Here is a 16,270-nt window from a genome sequence, read left to right as displayed (position 1 = left end):
TAATTTTTTTTTTATGGAACGATATTTATATTCATTATAAATAGGACCCTGGGCAAAACTTGCTCGCTCCAAAATGGTAAAATATACTACACGCACATATTCTTATTAATATGTAAAAGTAGGTAGATGGCTGGAAAAAAATGTGTGGAGTTAATACCCTTTATGCACTTCCTTTCCTGTTGCATGACTCTCATTACCACGCGGTCGCACTAAAATTAATTTATCCCATTACTTTGTGCCTGTAATTTAAGTTTCTTACTTTCCAAGTTTTTATCTTTGCACCTTTTACACGCTCCCGACTACGTTATAAGCGGCTTAAACTCGGCACTTTGAACGTTTCTACAAGTCAGTAGGACAAATTAAAATTAATCCACATTAGGATTGTTTTTTTATGTTTCCAAAGGCAACAATTTCTGTCGTCGAACTGACCAGTTCTGAAACAGACGTTGAAATAGTTTTCGATATTATTTTGTTTTATTGGTTGGAAAAATGAACCGTATACAAAAAGTTGTTAATGGTTTCGCACTCGCTTTAACATTTTTATGGGCAGTTTTTCAATCCCTAACGCATTCGACTTGTTTTTCATTCATGCTGTTACAAAAATAATTTTTCAATCGCAATACGTTAAAATTCGTTACTTGTATTTCAGCTTAGCTCTTGCTGACAATTACCAGAGGAAGAGAATGACACTGCAAATAAATTCTTAATTACCGAACCATTCTTTTGTAGCTCAACTTAGTGTTTAAATTTGCATACATCTGTTTATTCATTGCAAACTATTTATTCTTGAAGTTACTTTCGTAATCAAGCATTTACGAGTCGTTCTCAAAGTTAAAATACAGGTGTCGATGGAATTGCATCGACGGAATAAAATGATGTAACTGTTTACATGAAATTAAAATCAAATATTTGCATGGAAAATTTATTGCGAAACAATTTAGCGGAGAACAGTTTTCGTCTACGCAATAATAATTTCAACCGACATTATTTCATATCATAAAACAACTTTCGGTTCTGTTTTCACCGAGGGTATGATAAATTATTAATGAAATTGTTCAAGTGACACGGTGTTCAAGTGACACGGTATTGTTTGCGACGTCGAAAACGCGATAATAACTTCGGTTGCAAACACAGCTGCGTTTGACGTGCGATTTAGCGTGCGCTGTTGGCAGTTATGGTCGAATCGTCCCTTCCAGGCAAAAATTTAAATTATCGGAGAAAAAGTCCGCGAAAACCGTGAATGGAATCCAGTCGTGAGGATGGGCTCCACTTTTACGTGACGTATCGGAATGGCTGAATATTTAATTGAAAAACTTCTGCATGGGGAGCAGATAGGTAGTTTTACGTACGCAAACACAGACTTTATATAACCCCCGACGTTGCAGCTGTTTCAAAGCGAATAATCGATCGGGGTCGATGCGATGAATAAACACGCACAACAGTTAACCCTTGCCTTTTTCGTTTGCAAAGATGAGATACTGATGACCTCAAATATTTCTCGAACACGGAATTAACTTGGGAAATGGCTGGAATAGCAAAGGTTAGAAGAAAAATATACGAGGCATAATTTGCAAAGCAAATAAAAGCCAAGAAATGCGATAAGGAAACGCAACTACATTATTTTACTGCTAAGCATTCTAATATTTACATAGATGGTCAAGTTCAGGAAAAAAAAGGGTCCACCCAGAAACGACTTATAAGTTATCGTATGTCGTTTGAAGCAAGCTTGCGACAGCAGTTTGTCAATTTTTCGCGCTCGGTGCAGTCGCTGTCAAAGTCTCGTTTGAGGGCCGTGATAACCAGAAGCCTGGAAAGAGCCAGCAGGAGCGATAGGGAGGTATGCAGGAGAGGGGGAGAGCTATTCTAACGGAGATGTGATCAAAGTGCGAATGCGCCATTACATGTACCCTGCAGAGATACAAGTATCTGCCGGTACACCACACAGAATATTCGGCAGCCTGGCCAAGAATGATCTATTCAAGCAACCAGGTCGTCGGCGTATCTCTTTCATACGAGCCTTCGAGTATCTCGAAAAATTGCTGAAGCTACGCGGAACTCGGTCGAAGATCGACGAAGCTTCCCTCGTTCGAGAAAAAAACGACTGTTTTTCTCTTCGACTGAACACACCTGTGGTTTGATGAAAGAGAAAAAGATATGCAGAGAGCTTATCTGCGACCATTTGTTTCGGATTCTAATTAGACCGCCGTTGAGAATTTATTGTGTTTCCTTATTTAAATATCCCAAGTCGATGCATTTTCTGATGGGGTCCTTTAAGTAATAATAGAAAATTTGTTGCATTACTGCAGTAAAAATATTCGAAACATCGAACAATAAATACTTGAGTATGAATTTTTTTATTTTAATATAATAGAGCATTCGTTAAATATTGTCCAACAATTTTCCTACTAATTCACCATCGCTACATTTCATTTATCACCCATCCCAGTAATTATAGCGCTCTCAGAGCTTCCCTCCACCGCGCTAATCCTGGTTGTTTCGTTATCAACTCGAGAAAGAAATAAGAAGAGTGCCGTAAAGAGCACCCTTAACAGAACGAGTCGCGTTGATGGATAATTCAGTGACGCGACACCGCGGCACACGAATCCTCGAGTCCCATTTATTCAATTACACCCGCAAGCGCGGCTTCCTATCCATCACTCCTGAATGGATCAATAGAGCGAAAACTGAGCGAAGATAATGAGGCGAGCAACTGGTTAAAACCTTAACAACGCGCCTTATTTCAGGGATGACGATTGCAGGTCTGCCTAGCACCGCATGATCGATCACGTTCAAATAGCTCCGACTCCCGAGCATTTCGCCGGGAACATCACCTCATCCCCTCTGGTCGAATGAGGCTACTTATCAAAGTAACAAGCGAGGCGTTCGGAAGAGTGAATATCACGATTCTTGCGAGAAGCACCATTATCACTCTACGTTTCGATCCAGAGGAGCGAACTCTGTTCACTGGTAGGAAAATCGGTGCGAAATTCGCGAGCGGATGTCTCCTTAGACGGGCTCCTTCTCACGAAGCAACAGACTGGTGTGGTTTAAGTCATTTCAGCGGTAACGAGGTAACCCCGTAACAAGACAAACCATATGTCCAAATGTCACACACGTTAAATGAATCAAATATTTAATTAAGGAAACAGTAAGAGAAATATGGAACCTGGAATGGATGTCATCAACGAATCTACACCAAATTCGAAATTGAAGAGTGCAAGTTACACTATCAAGATTGAGAATTGGTTTAATAAATTATAATTAAATTGTAAGTAAGTAAAAAAGAAAAGGAGACAATACCGTGTTACGTCCGTGTTCGTTATTTATAATTTAAGAAATTTGAATATGAGTTCGATGCATTCATACATCGCAAGAAGACACTGTTCCTAATTTTTCAAAGTTCATTTCACAGGGTGTTGAGGAAAATTGGTGTATACAAGAAGAATATGCTCTCTCGTTGTACAAAATAATATAAGTGCAGCTCTGCACTTTGGTACGGAGACAACGGGAGCATGGAGTAGCAGAAATTTTTACGTCATTCAACTGTTTCCTGTGCCAGTCTATTCTATCGTCAACCGAATAGGAGATACGACCCGCGAGAATTGCGTGACTCGTGAAATGTACCGGGTCCCTGAAAACAACCTGACAACGCCGCAATTGAACGCTTCGATAAAGATTCTTTCAAATGTGGAAGTTTCGAGAATCCTTGCACAACAATAACTATTCACCTGGGGCGGGGTCCAAAGCAGCTTTTCCCCCATTCTGTCTCGGTTATCATGCGAACACTAACTCGCCCGCGAATTGTATACGTGCACGAAGAGAACCCAGTACAAACACAATACGTGTAAAGGGTGACAAAAGCGCGTAAGGGTTTCTGCACCTGAATAGAAGTGATTTAGAGAGATGCTTCGTAAACGTACCTTCAGCAGGCTTCGCGCACACGATCATAAATTTCTAGGCATATTCCTGCGTGTCACTTCTATCCGCATGGCAATCACTTCTGAAAGGCAACAATATCGTCGTCGGAAAGTTCTGGAGTGTTAAAATTCGCGCGTAGTCCAATAATCACCTTGCTGGAATTAATGGCTGAAGGGAAGAAATGCACTTATCCGCGAAGTTTTAATCGGGGAGCAAAGAAGGATAGAAACCGTTGAATTTAAAACTTATAGGTAGATAGAAAACCATTCCCTTGGGGCTATCCAACTGAAATTAATTTAAAACTAAGTCCTCCCTATTATCAACAGTTTTTGAAGAGATATGGTTCTTATAGGTCAAAATATAATTAACTTTATGTTCAAGATAATATTTGTCAACTCTTTCTTAAGAGCAGTCTTTTTTTCAAAGATTCACGTCGTACCTACTTTCCACAATTTGTGAATTTTGAGTCTTCTTTATTTTTAGAATGGCATGCAAAGTATTCTACCCTTGCTCGTCCACGTTTTCGGCTCGTGGTCAATTGGGCCTACATTTTCCCGAACGATTGACCGTTGGACAATATGTGTATATCGGAACAATGCGGGGGATTATCGGAAAGAGAGTAATAGTCGGAGCATACTTTTCGCGCGAGGCTGATGCATCGGTGAATGAAATTCCCATTCGAGGAAGTTCGAGCAAACACGCTAATGATATTCTTGTTCGGCGTGGCGGTTTCGTGACGAAACGAATTACACTGGTTTCGCTGCTTGAGTGGCCACCGTTTGCGAATAAATTTCGCTCGTCCTCGAGGTAACTTAGAACCCTGTTGCTATGACTAATTTCGAGCATCTCATTAATCGCTGGCGAAGAGAACTTATAACGGCTTACTTTTTAAATTTGTACGTCGGTTATGCTGTCACGTGTTAGAAAAAGAAAGAATACAAAATAATTTCATTATTATTTTTCAAAACTGTCTGACACATAAAACATCCCTAGGAATTTAAGGGGATGAAGTTTCCAAGTAACTGGATATTGGGACGGTATTCCCTCGAAGCACAAACTAATGATTCATGCTTATAGAATTTTCATTGATGAATTCCAGTATTGAACAGCTCGAATGCCAATAGCAAAGTTCTTTTCCAATATTGGCTGCTAACAATAACTTTTAATTAGCCGCAACTGCTTGTTTAACTGGGTCACGTCTCGACGTACCCCGCACGCCTTAAACAATAGCGTCAAATATGGTCCACGGCAATCAATGACGATTTATAATCGTATCTTGTTTATTAGCATTTTTCGTCCCGTTGTTCTCGGCGAAGAATATCGCGCTTTCATCAAATATTCATTTGTACCTCGTGTCGCGTCTCGTGAATAGCGATCGCTCTGGAACAGTGCTTCCCAAACTTATTTACATCGCGATTCACTTAGCAGAGGGTAATACTTATGCGGCACACAGCAGAGATTAGGTTTATCGATTAACTCCACTTTTTGACAAATTTTAAATTTAAGTGTCAAAGCACGTGGTATAGTCAACTTTTTATATTTATAATAACTTTCCTAAATAATAAAGATTAACACTATTAAACGACAACATTTTTTTGGCCATTGAATAATAAATAATTGATTTCAGAGGGCAATGTACATTATTTCGTCGCATTTCTCAACTCTTTGTTTTGTGCAGTTAATCGATTTGTGCAATGAACGGATCATATTGTATACAAATTTTATAGATCAATTTCATCGTGTCTATGAAAGCTACGTCTTTGGATCGACCTTTACATCTTGCTCGTATTCAGACGTGACCCTATCGTGGTCCTACCATTCAGGTGATCGCTGTCGCCGATACCAACAGGTCTGCGGTCCTTCTTATCACTCCCTACATTCGCGAGAATCACCATTATTCAACCCTCTGCACTGTCGAGTCGCTTCTAATGGGCCCCACGTGTCCAGCTGTTGATCTCATCGAATCCGTCGCGCTTGTAATCATTCTTACCGCGTCCTAAGTTTCGTGGAGTCTCTAATCGCGCACGTTGTTCTCCCTGGAATTGTTGCTATCGGATTCCACGACCACAGGCGGTGTGGTCTATATCCCGTAGGTCTGGGGCATCTGGTTGGACTAATTCCCTGTGGTCTGTGTCGCGATCCGTGCCTGTTGTTGTCGTCCTCCACTCTGGGATCATCAGAACGTCGTTTCATGGACTTACGGCTGGAGATATCCGTCCCTTATCTCTCGTACCATCTGCCTCCTTGTCTTTACTTTGTATTTTTGGCGTTGTTAATTCGAATTCTTTGTATAGCTCCAATTGCTTTGGAGTCAATCTTATTTTGGCTGATATTTACTCCCATATTCTTAAACTGCTTTTGCTTCGTGCTTTAGGAGTCATTAATTCGAAATCTTGAAATTGAGAAACCTCTATCTAGCTTTGCCTCGTATTTTGGGTGACATTGACTTCAATTCCTTAAACTCAGAAACCTCAATCTAGCTTCCAACCATTCCAAAATCGTTCTTATAGAATCCCACTCCCTACATCCACCACTTTTTGTCACTCAACAGTTTAGATACTCTTACCCCCGAGTTTGCATTGTTGAAAGATTATTCCATTAGTATTTTTAAATCAAGAACGACTAAAATCCAGTAGTATTTATATCTAGAGAAAATAAATGCGTAATCGCGTAAATTTATGGAATCAGCGTCCCACGTTAATGTGTTTTCGCCGGTTCCCGAGATCACTCGGCTGCTGCGTCAGACCAGTGTCGCTCGCGGAGTTCTGCAAACAAATTATGGACTCCTCGGCGACTTGATTCTTAATTTAAAATGTAGGACGCGTAGCGAGGAGCCGATCTGGATGTAGTTGCCCCCCTGAGGAGCGTCTTTGTGCATGCCTCTCCGAGGACAATCAGAGTGCCTGAGTGGAAAAAGGGATTACAAGCAGAAACGGAACCCGGAGACGTGACGTGGAATTTGAAACAGAGGGATACTCCAAGATGTCACGAAGGGGGAGGAAACAAGAAATGGAGACGATTCGGTTGGACGCTTTAAGCCGAAATTTGTAGACGGTTAAAGGGAGATGATAAGAGCTTTCGTAGAAGGTTAAGGTAAGAAAGGAGCGAACCATTAAGTTGAATAATGAGTTACGTTAACTCGGTGCGAGCAGGCCACACGTGTAGACATTCTAAATGACAATAGAGGAATATCTGGCTGTAATGTGTGATGGGAATCCCAAGAATTGAGATAGACACAGGAAGTGAGTGTAAAGACAAAGGAGGGATACGGAAAGCTGGTCCGGGAGTGTAAACAAAGGACGGGGAAAGATCAAAGAAAGGGAAGTGGAAGTAAAGACGAGGAGTTGAGAGGATTGAAGGTCGGAATTGGGTTACAGGATAGCCTCGATAAACGAACTTTTCAAGTTTCTATGGGATCCAGCTGCAACCGCCAGCAGTCGTAAAGCTGGAATCGTGATTTTCTCGGTCGAACAACCGACGCTGCCGTTTTCATTCTAAAATATGCGCACGGCTGGTTAGCGTCGTTTGGTAGTCGGACTATTGTGCCCGAATAATAAAGTAAACCGCATTTGCAATGCAGACTTTATCGTCCTTACATAAACGATCGGTGTGTCCTTTGAACGCGTGGCAAACTTTCCATCTAGCGCGTGTTGGACGAAGTCTGCCTTTGCGCTCCAACTTTGACGTGACTTCGAAACAAAATTTCTATCTTGCGACAGTTTGAAGCGATATCTCCACTTCTATACAGGCGCTATAATCTAGAAAGTCTTTTCGTAACTCGATTTTCAAGTCGAAGAGGAATATTTAAGAGTCGAGTCAATAACAGGTTTGGATAATTCATGCTTATGATTCACTATGGTTTACTAAAGAAGCGGAAACGTGTAAGAAATGTTAACGTTGTAAGAAGAAGTTTTCTTTAAAACCTGAAATATGGAAGAAAGGGAAAATGGCTGTATTCATATGTAGTGGGACCAATGTGACATCATTTATGCTGTTAACTCACTAGTTTTGTTTCAACTAGTAAATGAAAGAAGAAATAAATATTTGATCTTATAAACTCATAGAAATATTCAACTGACTTGTACAGATCTGAAACAATTACCTCGATAAGAAGTTATATATTTATTTATCGATAAGAATGAGTGAATGCTCTGTTGAATATTAAACACTTCCATGGAAGTTAAGAGAAAGGTAAGAAGTTTATGGAAGTTCTTACTGTAACCTAATTTGTTGCGTCATTATTCCCGGCTTAGTGAGACGTTTTTGTACGTGGAAAGTGCTAAAACGTGCACCGAGTGTATTAATCTCCATCAGTGGTTTAATAAACAGAAAATGTTTGATATTAAGTTGAATAATGCATTCATAGCATTGAGAAATAAGTTATATAGAATGATAATTTCATCGAGAAGCAATATAGGGGGATCGAGGATTTTTTGATCATTTATGTGAATATTCTACTAGGTACTTTTAATTATATCTCTTTGTAATTATACTGGTAGAGTGTTCGTGTAATTTATTAACTTCAATGCGTGCACGTTCGAAATTCTATTAAAATTAAAAACACATTGTGCTCGAGCATTCAATTGTTCCAAAGTCAATGGTTGGCCAGACTAAGAGTTCCATCGAAATTTGAGAAGTTTAATAAATGAAATAAAATTAAAAATTGCTCGTTTTCGTCAATAAAAATCAATTTTTTGAGGATTAAACCTTATTGAAAAAAAGAAAAGTGACTGACAAATGAAACTGAGAATTGAAAGAAAAAATGTAGAGAAATGTATCGTATAACTTTAAACGTATAGAATTCGTAGTCTTATTTACGAACAACTATTGATCGTTTAAATCCATTATGTATAAAGTTCAAAGTAAAAGTTTAAGACTTCAAAGTTGGTTCACTTTGAAAGATAAAACCTTCGTTGACCAAAAGCTTAGGTAAATAAAAACTGTAAAATGATTGACTTTGAAACAAAAGTTTCTTTTGCCACCTAAAGTTGTGCAAATTATATCCTCGTTACACCTCGTGTCTTCGAGACAAAGTTCTTCAGGTGTTCCTCTCTAGGTGGACCATCTCGGTAGTTACGAAGCTCGTGGAATAGAAAACTGACGAAGACATTCAACGACGCATAAAAGTTAGGCCAGCTTAGTCAATTTGGCGACCCAATTACGAGAAAAGTTTAGACTCCAGCAAGTCCTGGTCAATATGAACGGAACTTCGATCTTCTGTTACGGAGTTTCTAGTCGAAAGAAACTACTGTTGCGAGGTGGTCGCGGTTAGTTCGAAACTAATGGTGTTTCGACGGAGACTAGCGTCGAGCTCCGGTCCAATTTCAATTTTCAAAACTACGGGGAAAATTGAAATCTTCATCCGCGAAAAAGCAGGAAATTTGAGTACCGCGGAAACCTCGAACCGACAGAAATTGAAAAACTTGTTTTAGAACGAGCCCCCCGGTCGAGAGAAATTTTTAATTTCGTGTAATGGCGAAACGCTGAAGCACGTTTATAATTTTCCCGCGGAGGCGAGACCATATCCTTCACAATTACGAGGAATCCTTTAATGCAGCGTGCGCAATGGCCACGAATACGTCGTAAAACGCTGGCTAGATGAATTATTAAGAACCAGGACGCGGAACAAATATCCTCGTAACGAGATTCGCGAACATTATCTTCGGGCGACGCGATAAATTTTGCTTTTGGGTACGCGTGCGCCTAACCGCTCCACGGAAACACGTGTAAATCTCGCAACTAAGAAAGATCAATGTTCATAATCGTTTCGTGATGGTGACAGAATTGTTTCCTGTATTTTATATGAAGGATTTCTTTTAAAAAATCAAAGATAAGATTATTCCTAACAATTGAAGTGGTTGGAACGTTAGTTTGGAAGTTGATTTTCTCAAACTTAAGACTATATCACCAAAACACAGGATACTTTTTAAACTTTCTTATAATTCGTTCGATTTTGTTTCTCGCTGTGCGCGGAAGCGTAGTTGTTGCCCGGCTGGTGATAAGAACGAAGTGCTCGGAACATCAAAAGATTTTAGTTGAAGTAACGGGTGGGTTCTCTCGGATTCACGGGCTCTGCGGCATCCCGTTTCGAGGAAACTCGTTTCGCAACGATATTTATGACGAGGCTTGCGTCCCGGTGCAAATGAAAATGGAATCGCGGGAAAAGGCGGGCTATTCTACGGCCTTGAAACGAAACGGCAAATTGGGTCGTTAATGCGACGTTACGAGTCGCGGCATACTGAGACGGGCCGAGCAGAATTAACCCTTTGCTTTGCGATTTAATTTGTAACTGTGCGTGATGCAGTTTGGCCCTGGGCCCTTCGCGAGTCGGGACAAAGAACTGTCGGCTTAATCTCCTTTCGCTGATCGTCTACTTCGTTTTACGGCGGCAATTTTAGACACTAATTCCCGCATGAAACGCAAAGTCTTCGGAAATATGGGTACAATATACTTTGTTTTTGAATTGAAATGTATTTTCAGATAAACTTCATAAGTGAATGGCAGGAGTGATATAATGGGAAAGGGGAGCCCTTAAAGATGGAGTTTCAGATGGTTGTGTATATTACAGTTCCCTTGGAATGTCTAAAATACTTTTTTTTTTAAAGAAATAGATCACTCAGAATTGTTTATTTTATTTTAAGTGAAACAATTACTGAATAAACATCTCAAATAATGTCATTCGTTAACTATTCATCGGTAGATAACAAGATTTAACCACTTCACATTTTCCACTCCTAAAGTTAAATCTATAAAAAGAATTCGTTTAAGAATCAATAATTTATTAATTTTGTCAAACTCGAAAGTATCGACACGTCCACCGAGTGAATTTCTTTTTCTCAAAGTTAGGTTTTCTTCGATATTTTGGCATCGACATGCTTGAGACTTCGGATACGCCTCGAAGGGCAGCTTGAAAATGGCAACAGTAGCCTCATTAATGGTAAGTTAGAGCAGAGATATAATCGAATGCCTCCATTCTCGTTACACGACCCACTAAAGACGCTATTATGGCGACATTTACAAGGACCAAGTAACCCGGACTTTATGGGAGTGTGCCTCATGGAACTACTGACTCAGGACAATTAACAATGGCTGGATCGAGACAAAGGCTCCGGAATTACGGTGACAGGAGATACTATGATACCAGGTGAACGTTACTCGTCAAAATTCCGCGCGCAAAACTGCATCTGTGTGGACCAATGGGGATCACAATGAGTGGTTGGAAATTCTGGCCGGAATTTACACCTAATCCGAAATTTCCATGCTATTATTCATTAAATGTGCACAGGGTATTATCATCGCCAACAATTGTTGGTATTAATATGAGAAATATTCAAAGACTGATTGTAGTTCCAATGCCGCAATTTAAAATGGAGCAGTCGTACGTCAAAGAGAATTAAAAGTCGATATAAAACACAAGCTCTTTCAATTTACACGAATATCACGAAACACTATATCGATTATTGCGTGCATAAAGCCGACACAAAAGCAGGTGGCCTTCCATTCAATACAGTTTTAGATAAATCTCGCTTACCAAAGTACATACATCATCTCCATTCGTTCATTCTAGCTTACTGTTATCTCGCATTTCTCGTGAAATATTACTTAGGCGACTTTGTTACCGCGTGCAACTCTTGCACATTTGAGCCAACCGCTATGGCTCGCACGCATACTATAACCGACATAAATTTTCACTTCAAAGAATAATTTCTAATTTTTTACCCTATTCAATCATTCAAATTCAAACTATCTACAGTCATTGCGTTAGAAATTCTCCAAAGCTGGCTGGTTTTCGAGTAGGGAAGGTTAAGGAAGGGTAGTCATTCGATTTAATACCTTTTAAACGTTCACTATAAGCGTTCGACTCTCCTTCCCACGAGCTAGAAAATGATAAAATCCCAGAATGACTGAAATTCAAAATTGCCTACGATGACAAACGAAAGAGGATTCTGAGAGGATGCTAAGAGGGGAATTTATGTTAGGGGCTCAGAGCGATCACGTGGCTTCGCTCATAAAGTCCGACGCTGTTCGCGGATGTAACTCGAGCTTTTTCTTAGTTTCCTTTCCGGGGCATCGTTAAACCGCCGCGACGACGAGGATGCGAGCTGCTCGTCGCACAAAAGAGGATCGATCGACAAAGAGATGTCTCCAGGGTGAAACTCTCGCGAGGTCTGACGACGGTCCGTTCCTCGACGAAGGACGCTCATTGAACATCCACGAAGGAGCGGAACAGGACACACGCGCGAAAAGTGAAAAAACGATTCTTCCTTTCTTTCGCGAGCGAGCCCTGACGAGCTTTATTGATGCTTATTGAATTAGGGTTCCAATGCAGGTTTGTAGAATTAAGGCTAGAGGAAAGAACGCAGTTACTAATTAGTGTAATGTTGGATTCGTTTGAAAATTGAACGAGTCATTACCACTTTCGAGGGAAGCTTTCGTTACAGAATCGGAGACGTAATTGTCTGGAGACAACGTCCCCTGATTAGATTAATTAATGGATCGCCGCCGACTCGAATGGCGCAAGCTATTCGCTGGTAGACGTTGCACGTTCGGTGAAAACCTTAATGCATTGAACGTTAAATGCGGTGCAAACTACATTACTCGAATTAATAAACAGACACGATGGATTTGAAGCTTGTTATTGTTAACGGGGCGTAGCGATAATGCCATACTCACCCTCTTGGCGGTCCGATTACTCTGTATATCGGTGAAAATACGAGACATGATAACATCGTGCACACAAATAACAAGTACGAAAGTAAAATTTGATAATAAAATAGAATAAAAGTTCTTAGATAGAGAAAATATTCAAATAAAATCTAATCATTCTTTTTTTTAATTTTACCAGAATCGAGAGACGAATGGCGAGTAAGGCTGATCAGCTCGCAAGTAATTGTTAAGCTATAAATTCTGGTACGATTTAATCGAAAGCCAATGGCGCGCAAGAATTAATAAAACAATGACACAGGCGTCGACATGCATCGATACCGAATTCATATTATTAATGCCAAAAATTATTGGACGATCCCCGCATAACTTTTAACCCAAATTCCAGGGATCGCCATTCTCTGGAAACATTTTATTGGCCTGTCAACCTGTCTGCAATCACGTGGAACGTCACACACCCCCGTAAAGTGAAGTTTTTACCGAACGTAATTTTAATCCCGAATGAAGTATTTGCAATTTATTTCACAGGCGTTCAATTATTCATTGCCGTTACATCGCCCCTGATTTCGAAATTCTCGTGCTACGCATTCGCCGGCGCGGATAATCTAACGAACACCGATAAATATTTGTCGAAAAATATTTGCGGAAACGAACGTGATTGGACGTCTTCAATGTCCACGCAAATTTGGAATGAATATTGCACGTCACCGCAACGAGAATCGATTTCACTGGAAAACTTCATCTGTGCGTCGAATAATATTTTTTCGTTAATTAAAGTAGTCGAGTTTGGACTATTGCCTTACGTTTCATATCATCATTTACATTACAGGATCTGGCTGTACGAATCGTCAAAAATTTGAATATTTTAACAGAATCGATATCGATAACGAGCTTCCACATATTAATTTCTCAATTACCACGACAAACACGATGTAATTAATTCAAACATCCACGTTTTACTTTCGTATTTAATTCAAATTTTTATCGAAACTTTATTTTCCAACGTAAATACCAGAATCATTTCATTTCATTACAAAATCTACCCCTAAAAATTTACGTGGAAATAATTCCCCGAGTATCGCACGAAACACAAGAAAATTGATTAAAAGTTCGCAAAACTACTTCGAATCTTAATCCATTACCGTGCACCTGCGTCGTACAGAATCAATTTAATTTCGAAACCTTTAAAACGAATTAAAACTTCAGTTCTGAATGTCGATATGCGGAGCGAGTCCAGTGTCGCGACAATTTAATAACAAACATTGAAAAATTCATGAGTCCGATACTATTCCGAACCGAAATTCGCGAAAATGTGAGCCTGGAATATCTACGAAGGATGGAAAGACAATCGAGAACTCCCGCATTAGTTGAAAGGTATACGAGACGCGCATCGAAGTCGAATTCGACGCGAGAATAGAAGTTTAGAAAGCAATCGACGAACGACAACTCGAGATAAAAGTTGGAGAACGTCTGTGCTTTTCGAAATGGGATACCATTACTGGTAGAATGTATGTTCCACTTCCGACTGACCGATGCACGAATCCAGAGAGCATGTGTGCGTGTATGCATTCAGTGAAATTGCACATTTGGAAAGGAAAGCGTCATTAGTCAAGCGTCCGTTTCTAATAGAACTCTTTCGAACCGCATAAGCAAATGGAACTGTTTCTAATCTCGCGTGACAACGTCGACTTGTCGCAACGTCAACCGGTTGTAAATTCCTAAAGCAAATGTCACCGAGGAAAAACTAAAAAATGCACCGCCCACGCATTGTGACAGGGGACGCGGTGGAAACGGAACAATAGTTACCCTTTTTTGTCTTCCGAACGTACACGCGAGTTTTCGCGTTCGCTGGAGTAGCTTTTCTGTTGATTGAGATGCAAAGGAAATTCCAGAAGCGCAATTCCTCTTTCGAAACCGACGTTACGGTTTTATCATCGGTGCGACGACGTTATCCGCGCTTGGAAACAAGGCTTGCCAGGCAAACATTTTTCACCGATGAACACTCGGTGATTAAATGGGGCGAATCGCGGGAAATTAGAACAGAGAATAGGTAATGTTAAGTGCATAATAATAATAAAGTTCATCCCGAAAGGGGCCACGCAACCTCAAAGCCAGGGACGCTTATTTATTCAAGAGTCATTCGCTATTCCGCGGTTGCTCGTTGTTTCCAAAAGAACTCCCGCATTAGTTGAAAAATAATTAATAGTGGTATGAAACTGTAATTTTTGCGGTTAACTTCAAAAGCAGGATGTGTGTACCTCTACTGGATGCAATTAGATGGTTTAGCACGTATACCTCTTGCGTGATAAAAATAATATCAATTTACTACTGCATTGAAATCTCGAATAATTGTAAATATTATTTGGCTTGTATAATTCCTAAAAATTAAATTACATTAGTGCGAGAGAAAAAAATAATTCAGGTCTGAAAGGGTTATGTGAACACTCGTCAAAAGTCAAATTGCCATTCGCAGGAGAAGGAACAGCTCGCTAAAAGATTGATATATCCTTTTTCTTCCCCAGGTCGTGAATAATTCAATTCATCCAACGAAAATCCCCCTCGAGTGGCTCCATTCTCTGCGAGAATATACGTGCAAACATATGTCGGCTTTATGCTTGATCTGCTATCGCTCGTAAAAATTCCCTTTCATCTTCCAGCTGGGACGTGTCTTCCGAGAACGCGTAAGTACATCGCGATATCGTCTCGCTTTACAGCAGTCCCGTCAAAAGGGGGGTAATAAAAACGGACATATGCGATTCATTCTGGGGCCACGAACCATCGAATATGCCCGTGACGGAGGCGCGGGGCCACGTTGCTGCGATGTCGGGATGCATTTCGCGATACGTGCCCGGAGCACTGATTCTTCCGGTGACCGATCGCAGCCGTCGCTGGGCCAGAAGAGCTCTATGATCGCTACACGTAAACGCGCAATGTACGAGCCGAGATTAACTGTTGCGTGCGATGCCAGATGGAATTGACGAATTAAACTTCATCTCGATTCACATAGTAATCGACTGCCAAAAAGTTATTACAGCCACACTACAGGCTGGATCATAATTGGATTACAAAATAGAATCCAAGGTACAACGAAGTGGCAATTGAACTTGAAATCATTTTAAATGTAAAGCACACCTCGTCCCCGATCCGAGAATGTAATAATGTAAGGTTAACGTAACATTGAACAATTAATATGAAAATAAATGATTTTCCGCTGAATGTCTTTCCAACGATAATTATATCAAAATTTATTCCGAACGACGTCAACTCAACCGAAGAATCCATGACGATTCAATCACGTAAAATATTTATTTTACATATATGTACCTTTGCATTTGTAATGCACTTTCATTTCATAACCATTAATTTTATTACAGCGAAACGTTACAATACGCAGTTATATGGCTCCATGGTTATATTAATCGCGAATGTAACGTCAGGTATTATATCTGCAGCATCGCGTCCGTTTAGAGTAGTACGTGTGTGCATGTGCGAGGGGAATGCATGACCGAGATTCCTTGCGAAAAATATGCATCTGAGGTTTTGGGGAAACATCAAAGGGAATTTTCGGGAACTGGATCCGCTTTGTGGCTTGTATACACGGTAATCACGGAACAATTAGACGATTTGCGTTTCCACTACTGTTATACACAAGTAAAGTTAAGGTAAATCGACGCGTGTTATCGATAAC

General features: G+C 40.2%; 1 protein-coding gene across 1 annotated transcript in view; it reads right to left on the bottom strand.

Annotated features, from left to right (window-relative positions):
- Positions 1-16,270, bottom strand: part of LOC128877125 (zwei Ig domain protein zig-8-like) — an 86,677-nt gene that overhangs the window by 53,245 nt on the left and 17,162 nt on the right. The window lies entirely within an intron of this gene.

This window comes from Hylaeus volcanicus, chromosome 1, assembly GCF_026283585.1.
Source record: "Hylaeus volcanicus isolate JK05 chromosome 1, UHH_iyHylVolc1.0_haploid, whole genome shotgun sequence".
Lineage (NCBI taxonomy): Eukaryota > Metazoa > Arthropoda > Insecta > Hymenoptera > Colletidae > Hylaeus > Hylaeus volcanicus.
Note: the sequence above shows the minus strand (reverse complement) of the source record. Positions and strands in the feature narration are given on the sequence as shown.